At 43.9% G+C, this 22,831-nt stretch overlaps 1 long non-coding RNA gene across 1 annotated transcript in view; it reads right to left on the reverse strand.

The window, feature by feature from the left end:
• The window catches only part of LOC138473655 (uncharacterized), a 44,737-nt gene extending 32,037 nt beyond the window's left edge, over positions 1-12,700 (reverse strand). Inside the window, exons 1-2 of the long non-coding RNA XR_011268831.1 lie at positions 12,496-12,700; positions 12,375-12,399 (exon numbers count right to left, since the gene is read on the reverse strand). This is a non-coding gene — a long non-coding RNA (uncharacterized lncRNA). The remainder of the gene's footprint in view (positions 1-12,374; positions 12,400-12,495) is intronic.
• Between the last annotated feature and the right edge of the window lie 10,131 nt (positions 12,701-22,831).

The raw sequence follows: 22,831 nt of genomic DNA on the forward strand, positions 1-22,831 counted from the left end.
TTTGAAAAGCACACTCTCTACTGAGAATGAGAAAGTGACTTGTTATAGAAGAGAGATTCTTCATTGAATTCTGGTGAAGGAAGGAGTCTATATATGTAGAAAGTGTTTTGTTTGTTTTTAAAGTCTGTTGTGCTCCAACAGTGCTAGCATTGCCTAGTGCGCAGGGAGATTAAAAAAATGACAGAGCCCTGCAGGTGTGAAATTGTTTTTGCAAATAGAAAAGTTTTGCATATCATTTACATCAAACTTCATATCAGGTAGAGTGCCAAGCGTGTGATCTTGTCATGTTTCAAGGTGCTTCCTGTCATTAAAAGCGAACCTCCTGCAAAGTATTTGGACTGTACATGTTGTGGGTTAGAAGAATTTGTGATCTGTGGTATCCTAATCCAACTTGTTTACAGTTTGTGTAGAACGAGAATTGGTAGCAAGGAAAAGGCATTTGGGTCACAGAGTGAGGTGGCCGATTCATGATTTTGTACAAATATGAAATGTTTTTCTCTTGGTTAATAAATATTCTTTCTGTATGCCGGCCTTGTTTTTGGCTTACCTATTGCTAAAGGGTGAAGGACCTATGTAGGTCTATTTGAATCATAGCAAGGGCTAAATTGAACATATTGGTGTAGCACTTTTTGATTGGGGAGAGAAAGAATTCCCTGTATGGATTGTTGCCGCATAAATATCTCCAAGTGGCACTTCAAGTGCACATTCTGATGGTAAGTCTTGATTAAATCAAGCTCAAAGAGTTCCCACAACAATGTGTTCCGGGTTGGGTGGGGCAGAAACTGGGTGTGCATGGCCATAGTGATTAGCAGGGCCATGGGCAGTCAATGGGTGGGCACATAACCAAAAAGCACCTAAAGGCTGTGTGCCACTCCCCCCTATCTGGACTCTAATACAATAGTTTTGGCTTATAGGTGTCCCAAATTAAAATGGTCAGTTAGGTTTGAACAGTCAATTTTGTCAGTCGACCACCCAATTTGGAGGAATTGGGGACACTGCTCTCAATACTCTACAGACACTGCAGTGGTCCCATGAACCAGGGAATGCGGATGTACTGATGGAAGCCTCAAGTCCGCATTACTTTGCTATTACCGATTGGCAGCTTAGAAGTTCCATTCTTTGTGCTAAGCACATGTTGCAGATACACACACCTCTGCAGCCTCCTTAAATAAAGCACGCTGTCTTGGGTTTGTTAGCATTGCTAGCGCTTCTGCACTTATTTCAATGGCCTCCTCCCATGGAATCCATCACACAGAAATTATATTATCATGCAGAATCTCTGGAACCTCAAGGCCTTCAGAGAACATCAGGTTCCATGCCACTCTTTCCAAAATGTAACAGAGATTGTGCACACAGACTGCACATGTGCAAGCTGAGCATTTAGGCAAGGTTCAAGGCCTCCATATACACACAATCGTACTTCCAGAGATACATTTCTCACTAATGACTAGTGGACATTTGACAACCTTTGTTACACAATGCATAAAAAGCCTTGAATAAAGGAGGTGTTTAGTATCTTTGTCCAAAGCACCACACAGGTTGCCCTGCATTTCCCTACAGCTAAATTATAAATATGTGCCACCCTTAAGCAAGGTTAAACTACATACATCTTGGATAGATAGCTATTTAATTTGAGGTTTTATTTGAAGATCCAATCTGTCCTTTTCTTATTTTGGGTTACCTGTACTTTCCTAGATGCAATGGCACATCCAGTGCGTGTCCAATGCACAAAAGGAGACGTTTTCTACCATTACTAGCTATGGTACCAGTCAATAGTGGTAATTTACTAACCCTAACTTGACATATAAGTACAGACTTCTGGCAAGTGGACATATCCATAGCAAGTAACAATGTCCAATGTCACTGACAAGGTCAATATTGCTATGGACACATATATTTCAAACCACTGACTACGACATCGACTGCCCCCGTTCGCTCCATCTACGCATTGCTGTTACATTTATGTTACAGCCCAACCTACCACATGCATTTCATAGAAAAACAACCCACTGGAGCTGGCAGTTAAGGAGGCAGGAAGTGTGCTAGAACCCCTGTGTGACTTGCATTCCAGTTACAATTAGAACTTCGTAGACGACCCATTGGCATTGTCGCTGTGGGGTAGAAGTGAGTGGGTGCGGTGCTCCTCCCTCTTTTTTGTCCTTTGATTCTTCACAGTTTCCATTCTATTATTTTAAAAAGAGATTGTTCCAGAATGGTTTCTTTTTCAAATAAAATTAAACAAATTTGGAACTCACTCATGAAACATGCCCAGATGCAGTACTGCACTGTACCGCTTTTGTGTCATTCCTTACTCGTCCATCATGCTACATCATGTAACATTACTCCCTCGGGCCTAAACAGGGGCTTTAATGCACGTGTAGCTTGAACAGGCATTGGCACTGCTTTCTTAGTGTCACCAGCCTGCTGAAAAGAGGAACATCTATTTTCTGTTTGCAGGCCCCACAGAGGCAGCTCGGGTGTTTGAAATAACATGTGCAGTTGTGCACCAACCGAATAGCCCAGCAATGACATTTGCACTTTCAAGTGTAAAGGTGACATTGTGCACTTGTTGGATTGTGAAAATGTGAGTACCAAATACTTTGGCAATAGTCCACAATTCCACAGTTCCACTACTATTTTATTCACTTTGACCAAAGATCATTGCAACGGTTTTCAAAATATATACTTTTTTTTTTTTTTTTTTTTTTGTGGTTCTTGTCTTTTTTTTTTTATTTTAATGATTTTTATTGTTAAAATATTGATTTTGATACAGATATCAACAGGTTACAGACTTTGAATAAAACAAGAACCACAAAGAAATGACATAGTAAATGATTTTGATCCTTTGTAATAGTATTTCTATAAGGCTAAGTCATTTGTTAAATTCACAGTGACTGTAATATGAACTATAATAGATATAAACAGTGTTAATATAACATGTAGTTTAGAATTAATTATATCACAGGTCTGCAACAAGTGACTTATATGTAGTGAAAATAGAGATTTGGGGGAAGACGTACAGGGAGACAGACTTGAAACATATAAGGATAAGTAGGGAAGAGGGTAGGGGGGGAATGGGTATATTGGATTATGTCATCAAAATAATCTAATCATTTCAAACATTATCAAGTTCTAGCTCTAGCATTTCTAAATAAGTATGGAAATATGAATAATGATGCTTATATAAGGGTGTAAATTTATGTACCATGAGCCGTTGCATTAAAACAGTTAAGATACCTGGTGAAATAATACCATGATATGGGGGGAGTTAGATTCCCTGACTTTAAATCATATCATCATGCATTTCTTATAAAACAATCTCGTCAATGGTTCATGGATCCTACATCCGCTGATATCCCAACCTGGTGTACATTAGAAAAACAAGTAGTTTTACCACACGAAATTACGGACTACATACACATTTTCAAACATTCAACTAAAAAGATCTCAGACCTTATCAAAGCCTCAATATCTGCTCTGCAAACCTTTCTTTTTCCTCACACTATAACTCCTAATAAGCATCTTTCCCCACTATTATGGCATAATAAGAACATAGTAATTAATAACAAGATCCTTAACCGAAAAACATGGATTCAAAAGGGTATCAGATTCATCCAACAGATTATAGATGACCCGTATGTCCTTTCCTTTCAGCAATTCTCCACCACTTTTAACATTCCTAAAAAAGACTTTCAATTTTATAACAACTTAATTAATTCCTGCCTTGATGCACTTGCCCAATTTTCCAATGAAATTCTTACTCCAGATGTCCTTAGACTAATGCACCTTACCATAGGTGGTGAAGTTCGAGCCTCTAAAATTTACAATATGCTCACATCAAATTTTAAGATTTGCCCTATACGTCTGAAATGGGAACACGATTTGGGCTTCATGTTTGAAGATGAAATATGGCATCGTCTGTTTGCTAAAATCAAACAAATATCGGTATCAGCAAATATATCACAACACTACTATTTCTTCATGCACAGAGCATTTATTACTCCGGCCAAATTGGCTAAGTCTAATCCGAATTATAATGCTAAATGTTGGTCATGTGGCATATCTCCCGCCACGTATATGCACATGTTTTTTGAATGTTCATTTACTGTTAAATTTTGGCAGGAAATCTGGAAGCTTCTTAAATGTATCTTCTGTGTTGATGTGCCCTTTTCCTTTGTTAACATATTTTTAGGAAGTATAGCCATTACAACGTATCTCCCATCTGACTCTGCAAGACTTTATGACTTATTCATCTGTATAGCTTTAAAATGTATTACGGCTAACTGGAAAGACTCTAGTTTACTTTCCACCAAAATCTGGTGGAACACCATTTGTAACACTCATAAACTAGAGATGTGCATGGCCAATAATCACAACACAATTCCTAAATATAATGCTAAATGGTATTATTTCACCAGGTATTTCAAAATATATTAACCAACCCACAAAGCGCATAATACCAAGATGTCCTGTATCAGTCACAGCCTTCTCTAGACATGAACCGTTGTTATGACATTGCATAGTTTAAATCGGACAGGTTATTGCCTATGCTCTCATTTAAAAAAAAAAAAGAATCTGCAGCATTAACCCAGGAGATAAACAAGTGTAGCTGTGGATTGGCTGGAAAGGTGCCAGTGGTAAAAGTTGCACGCTAGGGGACCTCACAAACACTCATCAGGTTATGTGCGCAAAATGTAATTCTGGTGGAAACGTTGCTTTAGTGAATGAACAGCTTCTGCAACACAAACATCTTCACACCAAACGAATAGTACATATATCTTAAGATCTGATCTATAGATCAAACTGAATGGCCTTTTACAAAACAAATAGGAGGGTTTCATTGCATCCAACGAGTCCAGCCTTACAATGAAAATCGATAATATGCCATTTGATAGGGATATGGTATGCATGCAAGCAAATACATATTAGGAGAAATGCATAGCGCATTACAGCAAACTGAACTGCCTCTAGGCCCTTCCACAGTGAGAAAAATGGGTACAAGTGCAACAAGGGGCACAGTCTCCATTTTCTTCTCAGGTGCAGGTGATTTGCGGTAGTCACATTTCAAATAATCAGCTCTAGTGCAGCTGAACAGAGGTAGGGATGCAGTGTTTATATAACTACTGAGTTACTCCTGGCCTTGCCTGTCGATGCCCTTGAGGGTGTTAGTCTTGGGAGTTAATCGAAAATCCAGGGGATGCCATGATTGAGGATGGAAACAATCAGAAACCAGGATTTCCCACAAGATATAGGGCCTCATTACACGGTAGGTGGTAGGGATTTAACGTTACCGGTAATGGAATACCGGTAACGCTAAATCCCTATCCAAATTATGACCTTGCTCACCGCTATTTGCGGCACCGCTAAGTACGGTGCCACTAATAGCGCCCAGTCCGCGGGTGCGCGACCCTCGCGCCGGTAATTTACGCCATGCCGCTATTAGCACATCATCACAAGCCAGGCGGATGTGCCAATAGCAGCATGGAAAAGCACCCAAAACCCCTTACCGGCACGGCGCTAATACCGCCATCGCGAACCACCCGTTAAAAGAACTGTGCAGTGTTACCACCTGCCACAGGTGGCCACAATCAGCAGAGGTGGAGGCAATGGAGACTGTGGCTGCTCAAAAGGAGCACAGCACACCTCTTCCCACACCCCTTCCCACACCAAGATGGTTCCAATACTAGCAGCATTACATGGCCAGGAGGACCTGATTGCAGCACAGCTGCAACAACAACAGTCAGCACAGAGGAGACGCAGGAGGAGGAGGAGGGCAAGACAGGCACAGCAAGCACCACCACGGCACCTAATCATACCACAGAGGCACCCACCAATTCCCAGGATCAGAGCCAGTCCATTTAACATAACACCTGAGCAGATACACACCCTGTACCGTCTGGACCGGGATACCATCACCAGCATCGTGGACATGATACACCACGACATTGTGAGCCTCATAGACATCAGAACTGCCATCCCCCCTCTACTGAAAGTGGTGACTGTGCTCCACTTCCTGGCCACAGGCACCTACCAGCATACAGTGGGGCAGATGCATGGCATCTCCCAACCAGTATTCTCACGCACACTGAACCAGGTACTCGATGGCCTCCTGAAGCATGCACCCGAACACATATACATGCCACGGACTGCCCAGGAGATTGCAAACACCAAAGTTGGTTTCTATTCACTGGCAGGCATCCCAAGTTGCATCGGGGCCATCGACTGTACACATGTAGAATTGGTCGTCCCACATCACAATGAAGTAGTGTACCGAAACAGGAAGCAATTCCACTCCATCAATGTCCAAATGGTATGTGACGCCAACAAGATAATCACACATTGCTGTGCCAGATTTCCCAGATCAACCCATGATTCCATGGTCCTGCGGAACTCAACTATCCCCGCTACATAGAGCGACAAATGGGACAATGTTCATGGGTACTTGGTGAGTAGCAGGCCAAGCACATGACAGTGTGCTTGGGGGGGGATAGATACTCCAACTGGGTGTGCTTGGGGGAGGGATAGATACTCCAACTGGGTCTGCTTGAGGGGGGAGAGATAGATACTCCAACTGGGTGTGCTTGGGGGGGAGAGATAGATACTCCAACTGGATGTGCGTGGGGGGAGATAGATACTCCAACTGGGTGTAGCCTGTAGTCCGTCGTCCAAATGCACATACAGATGTATGCCATTATCCATCTGGGAGGGCCGCAACGTACTTGAGATGAACGGACATGCAAGTATATGCCACACAACACAGATGACAATCCAAGTCTAGAAACATCAAACCACATCCACACTGCACAACATTCCACACCACAAAATACACAAATGTCATCCATGCCATCAACATAGTCATGCTGAATTCGTCCAGCACGACATCAATAATGCAATGTGCCCTTCAATGCATGCTAAGGGATACCCCCTAGCCATAGCAATGCACCACGAACCCATAGCACCACTGAAGTGATGCCTCTTAGCATGGCAACGTCAATGTTGGAAGGGCAGTACACCACCAGTGTGGTACCAAATCTGCCTGGGCACAGGGACACCTAAGACCTGGCCTCACACAGGACATGTCAATTACTGTTGGAGGCATTAATGGGGCATGTCTACTTGCAGGGTTGAGCCCACCTTTGCACATTGCAGTTACACAGACCATTTGCATGTATGCTATTGATTGTGTACTTGAATCTCAATGCCAAGTCAATGTTTGTGAAATGAACAGGCCACACTTGAGGTGAACAGTAACAGGACCCCATTCCTTCCCCCATATAGGTGATGCTGGCTATCCCCTGAAGAGGTGGCTCCTCCCACCTGTACGGAACCCACAGAACAGGCACGAAGAGGAATACAATCGTGCACACACCCCTACCCGCATCGTGATCGAGCAGACTTTTGGACTTTTGAAGTCACGGTTTAGGGGCATTAGCAGGTCTGGTGGCGCCCTCCTGTATGGCCATGACAAGGTGGCCAAGATCACCATTGCATGTGTCATGCTGCACAATATGTGTATCAGATGGAATGTGCCACTGCCCCCTGACGTTGAAATAGAAGCACCTGATGAGGATGATGATGGTGATGAGGATGGAGGTGAAGGGGATGCAGGCCATGCAAGAGGGGATGGCCAGGAGGGATGTGCTGTGAGACAGCATCTGATCAACCAAATATTCTGAGTAACATGTTCTCGTACTGTCACCTGGATATGGCTAGTAATGCACTGGTGTCTGTTTGTGAGCTCACAATGGACCCTGGCGTCAATAAAGTACACATACACAATGAAGTCCAGGCCTGTGTTTTGCTCAAACACCAGTGTATTTATGAACTTAAACAGGAAAATATGTATGTCCCCAAACATCCCACCACCCCTCCCTCCCACCCCCCACAACAGTCCCATCACACCCTTCCCCCCACCCCCACAACAGTCCCATCACACCCTTCCCCCCACCCCTCACAACAGTCCCTCATGTGTCTTCCACAATGTTTGCGTCCAGGCATGCATGCGGAAGCATGAACATTAACTCCCTATTGGTCATTGCCAAAACCAGCATTGGGAGGCTGCCTAGAGGTGCACCTGGTGGTGCGTGCGGAGCTTCGGGGTGGGCTTGACTGCCGTGAACTGGCAGACGAAGAAGGGGCAGACTGTCCAGGTGGTGGTGGGAATTGGCGGTCCATAGCATCTGCAATACGTGTGAGGACCTCCCGAACTCGGATAAGCTCCCCCACAGAGCCTGTCTGTGCATGCCTCCATTCCCTCCCTGGACTGCCTGGATGTCTCTGCAATCTCCTCCCTGAGACGGGCAGCCTCCTCCACGTGCTGCCCAACCAGCACAGTGAGACCCTGTTGCCGTTGGCTGATGCTGGCCAGGTCAAGGGCAGTGTTAGGCTCTGGTGGTGTGGCTGGTGTGCATTGTGATGCAGGCAGGTGAACAGATGGAGGCACTGGGGGGCTACTGAAAGCTCCCATGGTCTCATCACCATTGACGTTGGAGCCAGGTGTGTGTGTGGTGGTGATGGCTGAGGGGTTCCAGGGGGGCTTGGGGTGTGCATGCCCAGGTCGAATTCTGTTGGGACCTCCACATCAGATAATGGAGCAGTGGCTGCCGCCTCTCCTGCCGAACTGGCTGCAGCTGATGGTGGTCCCTAGGTGGCTGTGATCGGTGGTGGTGAGTGGACCTCCGGAGGTGGGGCAGTTGGCTTTGGTGTGGCCTTGGCAGTGGCGCTCGACCGATGTTTGAGACTCTGCAAATGGAGCCTTTTGCCTTTTTCCCTGGATGTTGTGGGGGTGTCCTCTGTGGGCTGTGGCCTTTTTTTCTTCTGCGCAGGGGGTGCCTGGGATGTATTCCCACCATCGTCACTGTCTGTATGTGATCCTGTCGGGGACAAGAAGGGGGATGGCATTGGTTACGGTTCGATGTACTTAATGCAGGATACATCATCAATGCAGTTGTGGGCATTTGGACTTCATTGTGAAGGATGCAGGTGATATGTCAGTTCAGTGGCTCATCCATGCAGTGTTGTGTGTGGCACTTGGCTCTGTTGATGTGTGCATGTGTGTGTGTTTGGGTCTGGCACTGACATGGGCAGGGTGGGATGCATGTGTGGCTGTTTGGCCATCCATGAGGTGATTCTGGGCTGACATTTGCGGGGACGAGTAGATTCACATTTCATGCTTTCATTGGTACACTTACCTCCAACCGAAGTGCCTGCCACGCCATACTACATCCTCCCGACTCCCTCGATGCATTCAACTCCTGTGAGGTTGGCACATGCCTCCTCCCATTCTTTTAGTTTAATTGGTGACCCCGATCCACCTGCTGTAGCAATGTTGCGATTTTCTGCCAAGATAATTTTGACCCGGAGTCTAAGGTCATCACATCTTTTCCGGCACTCACGTACATTGCGGGTGCTGGTGCCCACAGCACTTACTTTCAGTGCCACCTCCTCCCAGATTGCTTTTTTTTGGAGGAGTGTCTCCCGGCGCATGTCGTTTGCGAAGACCACTGCAGCATTTTCAGATAGGGTCTGTGTCAGCATTAGTAGCTCCTCAGTCGAAAACTTTTCTTTCTGCTAGCGGTCAGTTGTTTTCTTGAGAGCCTTGGGCATGGTAAGGGTGTTCCAGATATTTTCCAACAGCAAAGTACTACAAACAGGTCCAGGGGGCAGAGGATGGCAATGGATTGTGTTTTTAAAGATGGCCGCCGTGCTCTTTCCCGTTCCTGTGCGATGACGCTGTTTCCGGTTCCGCTATTTAACGGTCACCGCTATTAGCGGTGACCGCTATTTGCATGCTGCGTCAAGGCGGAGATGCTATCTGCACTGTCGTCGAAGCCGGTAAGGGACTATTGGGGGAGTTTAGCCGCATGGCAGTTGGGGCATTACTGGCATGGCGCGATGCTCGTGTCCGCGTACTCGTAATGGTACGCTATTAGCGCCCTCATGCGAGGGCGAACACGTTAAGGGCACCATGCCGGTAATTTGCGATTTTTAGTGCGCAACATGTAATGAGGCCCATAGATCTGGATGCAGACAGCTTGGTGATTTCAAGATGGGAGACATGGCTTCCTGTATTGAAAGCGACAGTTTCCGTGAGGTTCAGAAACCTTTACCTAAGTCTTTTCTCCAGCGCCTGTTACTTCCTATGACCTTGACTATAAGTAAAAATGCATGTCCAGTGCACACCTTAGATGGTATATGTAAGATCTATGTCTCCAAAAAAGGTAAATATGTCTTTGGTGCAAGGGGGTAATCACTCCCCTAACACATGGGCAGTATAGCAACATAGTACAAAAAGGTCTCCAACTCTATGGAGACTCCCGTCGCCTGCACACCTTTGTCCTTTCAAAAACAGCCAATACTTCATTGCTCTTTAGTGTATAATGCACAACAAATGGTTATTATACAATTTACATATGTGCACATTAATTGATTACTCATAGACTTCAGATTTTTCCATAAAGTTCTTCTTCTTTTATTTATGTTTTCAATTTTACAAAGTAAAACCCCACTGCTTTTCGGTAGTAGAGCTCCCTTCTTCAGGGGTAATCTGTGACAGTATTGAAAACAAGTAAAATAAATATTTCAATTAAGGATTGGGAAGCCCACAAACCTATCTGCACACATAACATGACAAAGGGTAAAATCGCCATAATGCGTTATTATTAGGTGAGGCACTTCATGTGCAATCTTAATATCGTGTTCCATCAATGTTCCTAGAACCATGCATCGGCCAGCAATTTGGATATTGTGTAAAGAGAGCTCTCCTGACATTAGACCGAAACACGTGTCTGGGGTAGCTGTTGGTACTCTTGTTCAGAGGAGAATTGCCTAGCATTTCCGTGCTGGACTGCCCCAGGGCAGGACAAAGACTGATATGTTTAGGATATTTCTACTCTGTGAAAGATAGTGAGCTAAAGCCTCTGGGTAAGGCTCTTGCAACCAGGACTCATGTCTGGCAGAGAGTCTCCCAGGACCCCCCTTGTTATTTGCATATTTAAAGTAGCTTTGGGTCTCACCCTAAGTTACTAGGGGAATCCAGACTGGACCTTTTGCTCACTATTCTTAGAGAAGCACAGCTACACCCTACTGATGAGGTTCAACCAGACAGAAACACGTGTCTGGGGTTGCTGTTGGTACTCTTGTTCAGAGGAGAATTGCCTAGCATTTCGGTGCTGGACTGCCCCAGTGCAGGACAAAGTCTGACATGTTTAGGATATTTCTCCTCTGTGAAAGATAGTGAGCTAAAGACTCTGGGTAAGGCTCTTGTAACCAGGACTCATGTCTGGCAGAGAGTCTCCCAGGACCCCCCTTGTTATTTGCATATTTAAAGTAGCTTTGGGTCTCACCTTAAGTTACTAGGGGAATCCAGACATGGACCCCATGCTCACAATTCTTAGAGAGGCACAGCTACACCCTACTGATGAGGTTCAACCAGACAGAAACACGTGTCTGGGGTTGCTGTTGGTACTCTTGTTCAGAGGAGAATTGCCTAGCATTTCGGTGCTGGACTGCCCCAGTGCAGGACAAAGTCTGACATGTTTAGGATATTTCTCCTCTGTGAAAGATAGTGAGCTAAAGACTCTGGGTAAGGCTCTTGTAACCAGGACTCATGTCTGGCAGAGAGTCTCCTAGGACCCCCCTTGTTATTTGCATATTTAAAGTAGCTTTGGGTCTCACCTTAAGTTACTAGGGGAATCCAGACATGGACCGCATGCTCACAATTCTTAGAGAGGCACAGCTACACCCTACTGATGAGGTTCAACCAGACCAAAACACGTATCTGGGGTTGCTGTTGGTACTCTTGTTCAGAGGAGAATTGCCTAGCATTTCAGTGCTGGACTGCCCCAGGGCAGGAAAAAGACTGATATGTTTAGGATATTTCTCCTCTGTGAAAGATAGTGAGCTAAAGACTCTGGGTAAGGCTCTTGTAACCGGGACTCACGTCTGGCAGAGAGTCTCCCAGGATCCCCCTTGTTATTTGCTGCTGACATTTGACAGCAAGTACTGAAATTAACTCAAATAAGAGAAACATGCCTTTTCTAGTATAACGACATCATACAATGGATGAATGAAAAGTAGAACAACAGTGTCCATTAATTGTTTAAGAGGGTTAAAATATTCCCAATGGAAATCCCAAAAGTAAAGAGGGACCACATTTCTCATGGTGTAGTGTCAGTCCAGTGTGCAATCCAGACTTGTAAAGATAGTTAAAGTACCTATGAAAATCAGGCACCAGCCTGTAAGTTTATAAGGCACCAGTCGTTTAGTGTATCTATAACAGAAGACTAAAAAAAAAAGAAAGATGAAAACAAATTCCTATCAAAACAAGTATCCACATCATCACTTCGTGAAAAATCAAATAATGCTCAAGGTACCTTGTATCACAAGAAAGTCGGCAAACTGAAATAAATCAAAATGTAAATATGAGAAAATTAACAAAGTAACTAGTGGAAACAAAAGAATTATCCAACGTCTGAAAACCAAGGTTCAGCTTACCTAGTGAAAGACAGAGTTCTCCACGAGTTGCAATGAAAACCGTCACTCATAGAAAGTATGCATCGGAGCACGTATGTATATGCAGTAGCTCCATGGTCACATGATACGGTGCCAACGTAATCGCACCGTGGTCAGCTGATAGCGGCTGCACGTTTTTGCCTCTCACCATGCGTTTCATCAAAATAGGCGTAGTGTGTAAAATACACTGTTGCTACTTGTTTAGGCAAATTGATTGTGGCAATTGGATTGCATCAAACCTAGCAACAAATGAAAAACCAAAAGTCATTCAATATGCAGTCATCATTGTGTGATTACCTTAATAGTAATAAGATAATGCTGTATAACCGGATATTATGCTGCAAATGTGATTACTGTAACAGATGAAAGCCCCAAATATAGAGAGAGACAGAAGGTCAAAAAGGGATGTTTTCTTAGAATGTGTTTGTTTGTTTATTAACTTATATAGCGCACCAAACCCAAAGGAATCTGGGCACTTTTACCACACGTGTTACAAGTATGCATTAGCGTAAGTTACAATGGTTACAGTAAAGAGATACATGATAAAAAGAAGATATGATACATTAGGTACAAAGTTACAATGGTTACAGTAAGTATCTACATGATAATGCAAGGCAAGGAAATTAAATATTAATGTACAGAGGAACACATTTGGCAGTCAGTGGCCTTAAGTTAAGTCATGTAGCAGCAAAAGACATGTTAAGTCTATTCCAGATATGTCACTGGGCCCTCACTGCGAGCCAGTTTATGGTCTGACGTTGGAATGAAGGGAAAGCCATGACTGGAAAACTGCTCCAACCAGCTTTCTTTAGCTTGTATCAAGGTACTGCCAGACAAAAAGAGTTAGCCATTCTGGTGGGACGTACAGTGGGACGTAGAGAGGATTTTCTGTTGATTCTCTCAGAAAGGTAAGGTGTGGCAGCATGATTGAGACATTTGTGAGTTAATGCAACAGTTTTGAAGAGGATTTTGTCCAGAATGGACAGCCATTTGTGCTGCCTCCTAGTCTCTGAAATATGCTCTCTCCTAGGTATGCCTAGTGCTGTTCTCAGAGCATTATTCTGGAGAATGTGGATTTTGTTGTTGATGTACTTACTCGCACCCAGGTTTAGGGGATTGCAATTGTCCAGCTTTGATAGGATAAGGGCTCTGGCTAGAATGGTACAGCTTTCTTTGGAGAGAAAGGGTTTGCATGTCCTAATCAACTTACAAGTATAGGCTGTTCAGGAGCCCATGGCATTGACTTGTTTACTTAAATTAAGAGCTGAATCTAAGTAGAAACCTAGGGTTTTAACCTCTTTTAGCACTTTGATGTTATTCCTGTCGATGCTGAATGCGGCGTATTTGGTACTAAGTTTGTTAAGGTTTGTTGAAGCTCCTAGTATTAGAAGCTCTGTTTTATCATCATTCAGGCAGAGGTCATGGGTGGCCTTCCATGCCTGAATGATTAGATACATTTTGTTCACTATAGCCATGTCAGTATCATAGTCTCCAGTCAGAGGAATGAGGATCTGGGTGTCATCTGCATAGTTAGTGTAGGTGAAACCTAGATGATCCAAATCGTCAAACAGTGGCTTAGTGAATCTATTGTACATTGTTGGGGAATCACAGGAGCCTTGGGGGACTCTGCATGTTATTGGTATAGGGTCCGTAGCCGCTGACGGAGAGAAGACTCTCATAGTCCTATTGTTCAGAAAAGATTGGATACATGCTATGGCGTCCTGGGAGAAGTGGGCTGCTGAGGCCAGGTGTTTGCATAATACTTTGTGGTCCACCAAATCGAATGCGGCGGACAAATCCAAGAGTAGTAATAGGGCCGACTTCCCTTTGTCTTTGATGTCATCAATCTGGGTCTTCAGGTCAATCAGTGCTGTTTCAGTGCCATGTTGTGGCCTGAAGCCAGACTGGCAGCCTACGCGAAGGTGATTGGTTTCTAGGTACCCCTGTATCTGGAGGTAGGCTACTTTGTCTAATATGTTTAGTAGGAACTGGACCGTTGTGATAGGCCTGTACTTAGTGGGAATGGTAGGGTCCAGCGATTGTTTTTTTAGGAGGGGTAAGACCCAGGACTCCTTTAAATTGCCAGGGACAGTACTGGATGAGAAAGAAACATTGATTAGTTTGGAGATAAAGGGCACCAGGTCTCTGGCGGCATCTTGAATAATCTGCGCAGGGCAACTATCTCCCTGGCACCTTGAAGGTTCGAGAGAAGAAAGTTTGTTTTCTACCCCACGGGTCGAGACTTGGGCAAATTTGAATGGTTGATTTGGTTTTGTGGTGTGAACTGGTAAGGTGTTGTGTATGTCTACGTTAGGTAAGTTTGCTCTTTTGATAGCAATTTTATTTTGGAGCAAGACAATTTTATTAGTTAAGGCAGTCTGAATATTGGTGCTCCCGAGTTTATCCTTCAAGAATGTTTCTGTCGGCGGTAAGGGGGCTTTCATTTCTCTTAAAATAACAAAGAGTTCCTTGGTGCTGGAACTCGCTTTGTTAATCCTCTCATTGCACATTTCCTGTTTAGTGCATATTATTTCTTTTTTATATTTGGATGAAACATTCAGCAGATTAGTTTCATTCTCTGTAGTGGGTACATTTCTCCAAAGGACTTCCAATTTCCTTTTTTCTGCTCTCAAGATTTTTAGTTCAGGAGTAAACCATGAGTTCAAATGGGCTCTCGGTTGACTTTTCCTCATTTTAAATGGGGCAATTATGTCTAGGGCTTTGGTCATCGTGGCATTGTACATATCTACTAACGTGTCTGGATCAATAATGAACAAAAGTAGGTTAAGGGTGGGGATTATGTGGGGTAAAATATTGTCCACAGTGATATTCCTTTTGTTCCTAGTGAGCAGGGGAGGGGCTATTAAGTTGACTTTAGAGGTGGAACTGTTAGCAGAAAGGGTGAAAGGACAGAAAGAAGTGATCTGTCCAAGATTGAGGTGTGATGGAGGTGATTGATACTTCACAGTTAAGATCGGCAACCCAATCTAACGTTCTACCTTTAACGTGGGTAGGTTGGGACACTCTTTGGATGAGACCAAGTTTGTTAAGAACGTGTGATACTGCTAGCACTTGTTGGTCATTAGGATCGTTAAAACCGAGGTTGAGATCCCGAAGCAGAATGAATTTGGAAGGTAGTTGTAGTATTCTCAGATAATATGGTGGAGATATCCTCTTTGAATAAATCAATAGGTCCTGGTGGCCTATAGATTAGGTGGTCTGTTAATGTACGAGAGTTAGAAATCGGTAATTTGACTTTGAGTAGTTCACAGGACGTGACAGTCAGCGAGGGGGCTATTCCCGTCTCTAGGTTGGATTTGGCAGTAAAAGGGCAAGACATGCCGCTGCATGTAGCCAAGACTCAGCTATTACTAGGAAGTCAAGGTTTTCCTCTGTGATCAGGTCTGCTATTTCGGTAGAATGCGCAACCAATGATCTGGCGTTGATTAGGGCGCACCTGATGGTTGGGGAATTATTATTAGTCAGAGTGGCAGTTGATTTGCACTGACTCACTCTTGTATTTGTAATGTCGCTAATTTTGGATTTGAGGAAGATGCCTGGAGCTATATTTTTATTTGTGACCTTATTGTTGTCCCTCTGGTTGTTCCCCCTGGAAGGACGAAGTAATTTTGCCTTGGGTTCTGATCAGTGGCTCATGGAGTCTAGTTAGTTGAGCGTGATAAATTAGCATGGTATATTAGATTTGAAAGTAGTACAGTTTATCTCAAGGTTTTGGTCACGGCCCACAACGCTGATATATTCAGAATCGTGGGATTTGGTATCTAATTCCAATGTTGGTAGGACTTTGGTGGGTTTGGTAGACACAGGCTGATGATCATACTTGAGCAAAGGCAGGAGTGTTGTAAGCTTGATCCAGAGTAAAGGTAGGGTGGTGTTAGCCATCATTTGCTGCTGGTAGTCTAGGTGGTAAAGGCAACAACTTTGGCCTGTTGGTATACAGCCAGCAAGGCGTGCAGCAAGTAGGTAGAGGTGTAGATAGTACAGGTAGTATGCCACAGTAACTATCTGTGGCACTGCAAACTTGAGTACGGTGAACACAAAATAGATGCAATCCCATTTGGTGCTACAGTTTAGGTAAGGTGAGCATAAAACAGATGCAATCCCACTTGGCGCTACAATTTTGGTGAGTTGAGCACAAAACAGATGCGATCCCACTTGGCGCTACAACTTAGGTAAGGTGAGCACAAAACAGATGCAATTTCACTTGGCGCTAGAATTTAGGTGAGCACAAAACAGATGCAATCCCACTTGGCGCTACAATTTAGGTGATACCGTTTAGGCAATTCCATAAAAGGAATGAAAAGATGAAAATCGTATTGCTCTGTTCGACATTTACAAACCTAAAGTGGCTAACACGTATATGTTTATTATTTCATGTACAATGAATTGTCCCTATTCCTCACGTATCAATGTTATTTATGTACAATGACCATGATGTTGAGGTGTTTTGTCCAACATTCACAAAACTGCAGTATCTAATACATTTATGTTCATTATTTCTGGCACACAACCTATGTAAGGTTGAAGTTACTGATGTACCATAACCATGTTGTTGCTTGTGTTTTTAACCAAGCAGATAAGTTTCTTGAAACAGATCATATGACTTAAAAGACAAATCTCAGCATAGAATACTCTGTCCTATATTATGATTAAAATGTTTTTGACTAAAAACCATTATTGGAAAAGTAATGTAATGCTCAAGCCGAATGTCATGTTGTCATTCATAGTATCATTATATTCGATTGATGTTGATCTCTCTTGTGTTAATGTTTAACACAGTCTAGTTACATTATTACATGATGGTTACATCTTTCAGTGTAATAAAGTGCGACAACTTTGTAATCGACTATATCTACCACATCCTTGACACAATGAACATATTGCCAACATGACCAACAAAGTTGTAACCTTTTGGTATAAATCACATATTAGCTATGTTACTAGCCATATTAGCTATGGGTCAGATATGCATATTCAAATACTCTAATATGCCCATTATAAAATGTGTTAATTCAAACAAAGCCTTTAAAAGAGAGATGCATGTTTCTAGGAACATTGATGAACGCAATATGTGTCTCAACCTTATAATAATGCATTATGGCGATTTGACCCTTTGTCGTGTATTGTGTGCAGATCAGTTTGTCTGCTTCCCAATCCTTAATTGAAATATTTACTTGCCTTTTTTCATTATTGTCATAGATTTCACTAATTACAATCGCACTGTTACCTTAAAAATGCCACATACTTTGCCCGACTCAAATGACATCCCCACTTCACTCTTCCTGCCTATGGCATGGCCACCCCTCACCACCTCAAGCCCGCAGACTACTGCGCACAAGCCTGCCCTAAGCTTCAGTAAACCATTTTCCATCAAAATCGGAAAATTAGACTTAACATATCGCCTATCTATATGCCGATTGTAGCTACAAACAACCCTCCACCCGCTCACATGCAGCAATACATGACTCAGATCTAGAGCAACATCTCCCTGCACCATGAGTGCTCATCGACATATCTTCCCTTCCCTTAACTGCAAACACAACACAGAAACATTAGGTATCTCTGAGCCCAATATCCTTGATCGTGATAATTCCACAGACGGCTCTCACGATACTTGCATGACAACTACCCTAGAAAACACCCACACCGCCTTCTCCCTAGAAGCAGTGCACATAACACATGCCAATATCCCTGTGAAACCCAAACCAGCCACCCCTGCTAGCCCAGAACACCTTCCCAACAAGTCTACCCCTTCTGTTGGCACAGAATGAGGTACCACAGCACACCTCAATGGAGCGCTCGCCAATTCCAGATCCCTCCTTGCCCATGCCCTCGACATATCTGACCTCATCACATCCAACAACCTTGATTTCCTAGCAATCAGGGAAACTTGGCTACATCCATCTGCTGGCCCCTCCCAGATGAATACATGATCCTCGGGAAAGACAGACTGGCAACTAAAGGAGGCAGAGTAGCTTTATCACCAAAAACCTCATACCCACTAAAGAAACCTCCAACCACACTACCCACTCAGGCAAAGTGTTCTGGGTCAAAGTCTCTATATTGGTTACAGCTACCCTTACGAACCACTTAATTTACAGTCCCCTGGCACACTGCTTTCCTTTGAGGAACACACTGCACAACTTCTCGCAACCAACACAAAGCCTTCTTCTGAAATCATTCTTCCAGGGAGATGTTAACTTAAGTCTTAACAACCCTGCCAATCTCCACGCACTTGCCTTAGCCAACTACATTGAAGCCTTAGGCCTCTCCCTTCGGATCTCAAGCCACACTCATAATAAATAATAATAATAAAGGTTGCACACTAGATTGGTTAGCAGATCTCAATTGCAACACCAAGACTACACAACATTCCTTGCCCCTGGCCAGACCATAATGTCATCACTTTCACTAACACTGAGTCAGTACAATCGACTGCCTTGATCCAACCAGCACTGGCTTCTTTCTCGAGAAACTCACGCAACATTATGTCAGTTAATCTACTCCCCCTGTTGAGACCACTAACAGCCCACTCACACACAAACACTGACCCTACCTCAATGGTCGAGCTTTATAACCAAACTCTCCTAGAAACCATTAACAAGATAGCACTTTTGAGCAACCGCAAACCTAAACGAAGAGCCCACCTAAACTCCTGCTACACTCCTAAGCTCAAAGCACTGCGTTCCACTAAAAGTGCAGCACAGACAGCCTGGAAAAAAATACCCTCTGACGTGAACAAACAGCACTTCACAGGCCTATCCAAAGAACACAAACAGGCCATTATTCATACCAAAAGTGCTACTTACAATGAAAGAAATGAAAAAGCAAACTCAGGTACAAGAGAACTCATTGCTATTTTTTGCATTGCTAACAAAATCTCCCTTGTATAAACCAAAATAACAGCTAAAAATAAAAACTCCTGTCAGTTGACCAGCCTGTAGACCAGTCGCCACCACCCATTATCTCCACTTAGTTTGAATTCACCCCGGTCACGACCACTGGAAGCACCAAAATTATCAAAGGCTTAAAACCACCCAGATGCCAAGGAGACATATGCCTGGCCTCTCTTCTAAAAGATTGTGCTGAAGAGTTTGCCCCTTTCATCACGGCACTGATCAATAACATATTTGTATTTGTATTTATTTATTTATAAAGCGCAGCCTGGCCCGGGGGCATAAGGGCGCATAAGGTAAAGCTGGTTACAAGTGAGCGGTTAAGCAAAGTTATGTTGCAGATACAGGGAGGTTACAGTTACAACGGTGTGCATTCAAGACAATACAGTCGGCCAAGTTCCAAAATGGTTACAGGTAGGAACAGGCATAATAAGCAAGTGCATGCGCGGAGATAATAATTCCAGGAGAGTGGCTCAAGATCAAGAGGCTAAGTTAGGCTGTCAGAGGTCCGTGTTATGGAGCCAACACTTCGTGCTCTGTTTGAACCGGTTAAATGAAGGTTCTGCACGAAGATGTGGGGGGATGGTGTTCCATAGTTTGGATGCTTGTACTGGGAAGCTGGCTCCACCTGAGTTGTGGAGTTTAAATCTTGGTATGGTTAAGGTGTTGGTTTGGGCTGCTCTAAGAGGTCTCGAGGCAGAGTGAGGTCTGAAATGGTTAGTGAGGTATGCTGGAGCAAGGTTAGCCCTGACTTTGTGTGTTAGGGCAAGCGTTTTCAAGGATATTCTGTGCTTGACAGGGAGCCAGTGTAGGTTACGTCTGGTCTCGGATATGTGTGCTTTTTTGGGAATGTTAAGGGCAGCTCTGATAGCATTGTTTTGTACTACTTGTAATTTATTAATGTTTTTGAGGCTGGTGCCCAGGTAGAGGGCGTTGCAGTAGTCTATTTTGGAAAGGATTAATGCTCTCGCGAGAGTGATACAGTTAGGTGCAGAGATGAATGGTCTACAAGCAGTGATAAGCTTGCAAGTGTAGGCAGCTGATGAAGCTACTGCGTTAGTTTGTTTAGAGAGGGATAAGGTAGCATCAATGTAAATACCAAGAGTTTTAGTGTTATTAGAGACAGAGATGAGATTACCATCTATGGTAAAGGCTTTGAATGCAGGGTTGAGATTTTTAAGTTTGGCGTGAGTGCCCAAGATGATCAGCTCTGTTTTATCGTCATTGAGACACAAGCCATGGTGTGCCATCCATGCTTGTATAACGGAATAGATTTCATTGAGGGTCGTGCTGTCTGTTTCATAGTCACCCGTAATAGGAAAGAGTATCTGGGTGTCGTCCGCATAATTGGTGTACGTAACACCCAGATAGTCTAGGATATCGAAGAGGGGTTTCGTGAATATATTATAGAGTGTCGGGGACACGCATGAACCTTGCGGGACACCACAAAGTACTGGGGCCGGCTCGGCGGAATCGGTGGGAGAGAAGACCCTCATGGTTCTGTTCACCAGAAATGAGCTGATCCATGCCGTGGCTGCATCTGAAAAGTGGGCTGCGGATTTCAGGTGTTGACAGAGTGTTTGGTGGTTAACCAAATCAAACGCTGCTGACAAATCAAGCAATAAAAGGAGTGCAAGTTTGCCATGGTCTTTCAAGGTTTGGATCTGGGTGGTAAGGTCAATGAGTGCAGTTTCCGTGCCGTGTCTTGGTCGGAAGCCTGATTGCCTAAGCCCTAGGAGGTTGTTAGCTTCTAGATAGGCCTGTATTTGTAGGTAAGCTGCTCTGTCCAGTATTTTTAATAGGAATGGTACCGTAGTTATAGGTCTGTAATTAGATGGGTTGGCTGGGTCAAGCGTAGGTTTTTTGAGGAGTGGAATGACCCAAGCGTCCTTAAGATTGTCCGGAACTATTCCAGATTTGAACGAGGCATTGATGAGATTGGTAATGAATGGCGCCAGATCGTGTGCAGCTGCTTTAACAATCGGGGCAGGGCAGGCGTCACCTTGGCAATTTGAAGGTTTTAGTTTCCTGATGATGTTTTCTACTTCCCACGTGGAAAGGGGAGAGAAGCTGAAGGGTTTACAGGTCGTGTGGAAGGTTGGAGGTATGTTAGGCAGATGTTTGTAGTTAGAGTCTGCAGAGAGCACAGATTTTTTTGCGTTAATTTTGGATTGTAGGCGAGCTATTTTATCTAGTAAGGCTTTCTGGATGTTGCTACACCATAATGCGTCAGTGATACCTTTGTCGATAGGGGTAACAGGGGATTCTAATTCTTTGAGTATTTTGAAAAGTTCTTTAGTATTGGATTCCGCTTGTGTAATCCTTTTGTTATAGGAGTCTTTTTTGGCGCAGAGTATGGCTTCTTTGTAGCTAGAGGATACTAAGGTTAGTTCAGATTTGTTATGAGCTGTGGGGTGTTTTTTCCAAAGTGCCTCAGCGGTTCTTTTGGCTTTGCGTAGTTCTCTCAACTGTGGTGTGAACCAAGTGTTAAGGTGACGCTGTGGTTTCGGTTTCCGCAGTTTTAACGGGGCAATGGAGTCCAGAGCTTTAAGTATAGCCTGGTTGTAGGTGTCCACTAGAGCTGTAGGGTCTGTATCTGAATCAATGTTATTCAGTATGGGGAGTAGTAAAGGTAGGAGTTTGTCGGGAGTGATGTCTTTCTTGTTTCTCGTTCGGATGGCAGGGGCGATGGTAGGCGCTGAATGAGTAGTGTAAGCTTTGATAGCAAAGGTTAGTTTGTGGTGGTCTGACCAAATGCAAGGGTCACTAGATAGGAGGTCAATAGGGCAATTGATTTGTGAGATCCAGTCTAGAGTTCTACCTTTGATATGGGTGGGTTCGTGGATGATCTGCGTGTGACCCAAATCAGATAATGAATTAGCTAAGTCAAGGGCGTTAGTGTCTTTAGGATCGTTGAAACCGAGGTTGAAGTCCCCAAGTAAGATGGTTTGCGAGTTAGGTTTGGTGTTTATGGATATAAGTGAAGCAATGTCCTCTGAGAAAGAGGAGATAGGTCCAGGTGGTCGATAAATGAGGTGCACGGTGACCGTATTGTTAGGTGAGAGGGGTAGCTTAATTGACAAGGATTCGGCAGACGGGATTTGCGCATCTTGGATGATTTTGATGTCGAGAGTATTTCTGTATATGAAGGCAAGTCCACCTCCCTTTGTTTGAGTGGTGTTTCTGTCAGATCTAATGATGGCATAATCAATAGGTATTGCGAGGGCCAGAGATGGGCCTGATGCGGCATTAAGCCAGGTTTCGGTGACTGCAAGGACATCAAGGTTTTCGTAGGTTATAAAGTCAGCAATGTCGAGAGCGTGGGCAGGAAGGGACCTGGCATTCACTAGTGCTGCTTTGATGAGTTTATCTAGTTTGAGGTTTTTTTTTTCAGGTGTTGG

This window comes from Ambystoma mexicanum, chromosome 8, assembly GCF_040938575.1.
Source record: "Ambystoma mexicanum isolate Mex_15411 chromosome 8, UKY_AmexF1_1, whole genome shotgun sequence".
In the NCBI taxonomy this organism is placed as follows: Eukaryota; Metazoa; Chordata; class Amphibia; order Caudata; family Ambystomatidae; genus Ambystoma; species Ambystoma mexicanum.